This window comes from Triticum aestivum, chromosome 1B (genome assembly GCF_018294505.1).
Source record: "Triticum aestivum cultivar Chinese Spring chromosome 1B, IWGSC CS RefSeq v2.1, whole genome shotgun sequence".
Taxonomy (NCBI): domain Eukaryota; kingdom Viridiplantae; phylum Streptophyta; class Magnoliopsida; order Poales; family Poaceae; genus Triticum; species Triticum aestivum.
In genome coordinates this window covers 687,308,634-687,314,235 of record NC_057795.1, presented here as the reverse complement: position 1 = coordinate 687,314,235, position 5,602 = coordinate 687,308,634, and the positions used below count along the sequence as shown (strand labels likewise).

At 43.7% G+C, this 5,602-nt stretch overlaps 1 pseudogene; it reads right to left on the bottom strand.

Annotated features, from left to right (window-relative positions):
* Nucleotides 1-2,950: 2,950 nt before the first annotated feature.
* Nucleotides 2,951-5,295, bottom strand: LOC123101161 (putative disease resistance protein RGA1; annotated as a pseudogene).
* Between the last annotated feature and the right edge of the window lie 307 nt (nucleotides 5,296-5,602).

Below are 5,602 nucleotides of genomic sequence, written 5' to 3'. Positions count from 1 at the left end.
AGAGTATTTTGAAGTATTTAGAATATAGTGGACCTGTTTGGCAAGAGCCGTTTGAAGCTGTTCCGAACTGTGCGTTGAGCTAGCTAGACACAACTACAAACCGATGAACGGCCATGCACAGAGCACAGACGTACGATCATGCACTGACTGAATGGCAAGCTAAATGTGTCGTGCATAATCTCGGTGTTACACTTCCAAAGTAACAAATAGGAGGAGGCAGTCAATGCGGAGCTGCATGTTGCCCAGAGCAGCTTGATTTTCTTTCTTGTTGAGATCATGAGGAGCTTCACATGCAGGCATGACCTAAAGCTCCACAAGACGACGGTGCTGGCAGTGGATCGTGCGGCGAAGCTGCTCGTGAACTGAAAGAGCTTGGCCTTGACGACCTCCACGGACAATAGGGCAGCGGCTTAGGAGCGAGCGAAGATAAGGATGAGCTTGTTTTTTTAGCGTGCTCAGTTTAAAAAAAGAGATCCGAGGTTCTTTTTTAAAACAGAGAAAATACCATAGTATGAAAAAGCTGCAATATTAACACCATAGTTTTTAGTGGTTGTCAAACAGCTCAAAAATAATTAAAACATGGTAATCCTAAAAACTGTAGTATTTTCAAAATACTTAGAAAATACAGAGCTATCAAACAGGGCCTAGTGTTGAAGTATCTAAGCAGAAGAAAAAACATAAAGGGGAATAATATCACATAATAGCATGTTGATGGGAAACAGAATGTGCCGCCTTGCAACATCATGTCAATATTGCATGGCTTCCTCAAAGTGATAATGCATCATATAATTTATACATGCCTGGGCAGAAGCCAGTTGAGATATTTTGGCATTTGCTGGAGTTGCTCACATGATCTGTATTCAGCAACGATTTCTTTGATTGTGTTCTCAAATATCGCCCCATACAATCCTTTTAATGAAAATTGTTAGTTAATGCAGACAATGCAAATAAGGTAAGAATGCAGAGACAGAAGGATAAACATGCCATCAAAAGTCTGCGAGACAAATATACTGGCTCCATCGGTTGCCTTAATTCTAATTTTTGTACTGTACTTAAGTAGACCAATTCTCTCTTAACCCCACAATGTCCTCCTGAGAAAAGCTCTGTGAAATAATCTTAATAGAGCAGAAGAAATGGGAATATATACCATGAAATGAGGTCCCGACTGCTAAGTTGGAGGAAAATAGAGCCACAGGTTCAGATCACTTCCGTACCAACCTTCTTAGGACTGCTTCTATCAACTTATCATGGTAATATCAAAGTGTTCTATCCTCTCTAATCAGTGGACGGGTATGTGGTTAATGAAAATGTTTTTGTTTGATTCCCTCAAAAAAATGTTTTTGTTTGATGAACATACAACATGTTTAAAGGATGGCCACACTGACGGTTATCAGTTGTGAACCACCAAACAACAGGGAGCCATTCAACATATGTAACCAGATAGACAAAATTGTAATGATCTAATACAATGGAAATACATTTTGCAAATAAGGTGATTTTAACAAATATCTCGGAATTCAGATCATAACATCAAATTGGACATTGGACATGTATCAAAGGCTGCTCACAATAATACAACGAAACAATCTATTCATAGCTAAGGGAAGCAATCAGGCAGATGCGGTCTCTTCATTGTTGTCCTCAAGCACCACCCTGAACACCCTAGGGCCAGCTGTCCATCCTAAAAATGGCTATGGGGACGTTGTGATCATTGTCAAAATGGAGTTAGGTTAGTGTTTTCCAGGAGAGCGCTCCAATAGAGCACAGAGCACAGCAGACCACGCCCTTGGTCTCAGTTCACAGCTGAAGTTGGCAACCAGAACGCTTGCTGCTGTCGTCGTGTTGCAGCCGACGTCAACACATGCCCCAACTGATGGAAGGAAGGAGATGCATATGGTCTTCCATGCAAATGCAGGGAGAAACATCACATCGGCCAGTGGGGAGGGCTGTCTCGAGGATCTCCTCTCGCCCATGGCAGAGGAAAACGGCCAACAGAAGTTTAGTCTGAATCCCAGCCGGCACCCTGACGGTCAGCGGCACCGCATCGCCCAAGCGGATCCGTCGCCTGTTCCACCTTCGTCGCTGATCATGGGGGTGGGAGAGGAAATTTCATATGTTGGAGATTTCCTCTCGGGATTTTTTGTAGTACGTGGTGGAAGAGGAAGGAGAGGGGCGGCGGCGGCGGCAGCGGCGGCTGAGCAAACAGGGTGGAAGCAGCGGGGATGGCCAACCACAGACCCGAAATCCCAAATCAACCAGAGAGTTCCGATTTTGCTACGGGAATAGTGGCCCATCAACGTCAGCCTAGCCTTAGATGATCTGCAGCGCGGCCCATCGCGTATTGACAGAGATAATTAACGGCCACCTAAAACAGTAGATCCAACGGCTGAACTTGCTAATGCCCTGAGATGGGAGGAAAACTGCTCAGTTATAATGTCTTTAAATATCTATAACCACTATAGTGAACCTAAATATATTGTTGTACATTTCACGATTAATGTTGTAAAAAGACTGATTCTAAAAGAATATCAAAAAAAGAAAAGGGAAATTAACTTCTCGCACCAAGTAATCATGCTAGTCACAGTAAGCCCAAGCATGTGTAAGTAAGAGACTGTGTTTACGCAAATGCATATGCCACATCTGGATGCGGACTAAAGACCTCGGGGTGGGCATTTTTATAACAGGACATTACGATTTTCCCGATGGCCTTAGTACTCCCTCGGATCCATATTACTTGTCGCTGCTTTAGTTCAACTTATACTAGATCCAAGGGAGTACTTACTAATGTGTACTTTTTGTTTAACTAGCATGCTACAGTAAACCAATAATTGAGTATTGTAGGGATGTCTTGGGTTGCATTTGTGTGTATCAATCATTGAGATATTGTCAAGAAGTTATTTGGAAAAGCTGCACTGTAAGCAATAAATATGTGATGTACTCCAAATCATTCTCAGCAATTTCAGAATTATATTATAGTTTCAATATTTGTCAGCTTGTGTACTTTACAACTATACTTAAGTTACCTTACACCAGTTCCAAAAGAACAATGAAAACAAATCGTAAAAGGTATGAATAAACTCACCGATGATGACTTGAAATGGTCAAGAAAAGAAAGGCCCAAAAGCTGACTAATGTATCTCTCGCCAAGTTCCCAGGAAGAGAAACAAAGAGAAACCCACTGATGAACAAGATCATCTTTAAGTATCTTATGACCTTTTGGAAATATTGCACAATAGGCAAAGCATAGCTTCAGATATGGATGCAAAACACTATAGCTCAACTTCAGAGATGCAAGCACTTGTGTAGAAGATGTATCTTCAAAGAAGGTGCAGTCCAGATATTACTATCTCTCACTGATTCCCATTGACCAGATTTCATAGATTGCAGCGTGTGCCCAAGTGATTTAGCTGCTAAAGCCACACCTGCACACTTCATTGCAAGGACCTTCCCTATTTCCTCCAATTGTTCTTTGTCACCTCTTGATTCAAATGCACTCTTTTGCTTTATAATAGACCAACACATATCATCAGTCAATGGTGCTAATTTGTATGGTTGGATGGTAGACACTTTCTTCGCAACACCTTCACTTCGTGTGGTTTCTATAACAACCACCTTACTGCTCTCCCCAACTTTTAACATATCTTTCAGTTCTTCCAACTGAGATATGCTGTCTTCCCACAGGTCATCTAAAACAATCAGAATCTTCTTGTTGGCAAGCAGCTTTTTAAGGGAATTATGGATCAACTGCTTTTCAGTGTACCCACTCTCTTTATCTTTCTCTGATAGTTGTGATATTATAGAGTTCCCAATTTTGATCAAATTAAATGGCTGAGACACATAAACCCATACTTGAGAGTATTCATTGAATTGTGAACTATTGTAAACCATTTTTGCCAAGGTTGTCTTGCCAAGGCCTCCAATGCCATATATAGGAAGGATTGTGATATCTTCTGTCATGCTCTCAGATAAAGAAGCCAATATTATATCTTTTCCTCAGTCATCCCAATGATTTGTGTCTCCCGGGTTGATGATGTTTCCCGTATATCGGTGACCTTTAGCTCATTGGCATTAGTGCAGTTTGTTAACTTGAATTCCTTGTGTTGATCTGTTATGACCTTGAGGTCGTCCCTCATGTTCTTCATCCTATTGGCCATTGTAATGTTGGGGCCAATTGTGAGATAAGGGATCATGTTCGCCAAATATTTTTTGAAGGAGAACTGCAAGACAGTTGCTTTGTTAGTGAAATACAAAATGGCCCAACAGAAAATTTTGTTAAAACATTTAGAGGCACATCCTCTTATTTCTAAGAAGAAGCTCCGACTATAACCGCCAAGGATAAGACCAATGCCATCGTGCTTAGAACTAGAGCTAAATCAAAATGGTATGGAGATGTATCAGATGCCCACACCGAAGGCTGAGGCCTGTCTAGTTCATCCAAGGATCTGGTGCCCAAATTATTACTATGGAGACTGGATAAAGGATTAGCAAGTGCTGCGAAGATGTGTGTGTGTACGTGCGCGCGCGCACGTGCGTGTGTGTGTGTGCGCGCGCGCGCGCGTGCATGCGTGTGTATGTGTGTGTGTTTGGTATTAGCTATGAAGAGGCAGAGCGTGTCCTCATTGTGTTTGTATCCACTTGATATTTCATGTTTTTTGTTGGGGACACTTGATATTTCATTTTGAGTCAATAAAACCCATCATTTCTGAAAAAGAGTGTTGGTGAAGATGTGGTTGATGATAGAGCTAGCCAAGATCAAGCCAAACAATCTACTAGCAGATTCACTAGCTCAGTATGTTTAAATAATTCCTTCCAAATTGTATTCGAATACCTATATGGCAGCTCATTTTGTAGCCAAGCAAGCTACCGCTCAGCACCCAGATGTGCATCTGGATGCAGCAGACGTAAAGCACTTGTTTCTCAAAAAGAGAAGAGTAGCATACTCACAAACTAAAGAACTGTGCCAATTTACTGCAGAAATGCGTACCTTGCGCGTAGATGGCTGGGTGATGGCTTGTGTGTCTGCTTCGAACTCATCAAGCATGTCCGAGATGACATACATGAAGTCCTTGAGCCGCTTCAGCCAAAGACGCGTGGATTTATCCGTGATGGACCGCCTCTCTGCGTCCTTGAGCACGGCATCGACACTCTCCAGCGCCATCTTCATCTTCTTGAGGTCGTTGTTCAAGTTCATCTGCAGCGCGATCTGACCCCCGATCAGAGAACTAACCTGGTCACCCACCACCTTGAGGATGGCAGCGGCCAGCATGCCGCCGAGGGTCGCCATGGCCGCCGCTGCTCGTGCTCCTGCTTTTCGAGATGGGGAACACTTGTTGAAGTTTGTGGGAGCAAGAATGGTGGGGAAGTTGGTGAAGGGCGCAACGGGATCTGACTGAAGCTTGGGTGCCTGGGCGTGGCGAGAGCAGGGGCGTCGCAAAGGTTAGTGAAGGGCCACCTCTGGCCGTGGTCATTGCTCCCCGCGGTGCTCGTGGCGGCAGCGCGGAGCTGGACGGAGGCACAACGCTCAGCGTGCTGCTTAACGGCGGCGACGGGGTGCACTGCAGTGAGAGGAGGCGGCATGTCAGATCGAAGCGGTGCGAGAGGA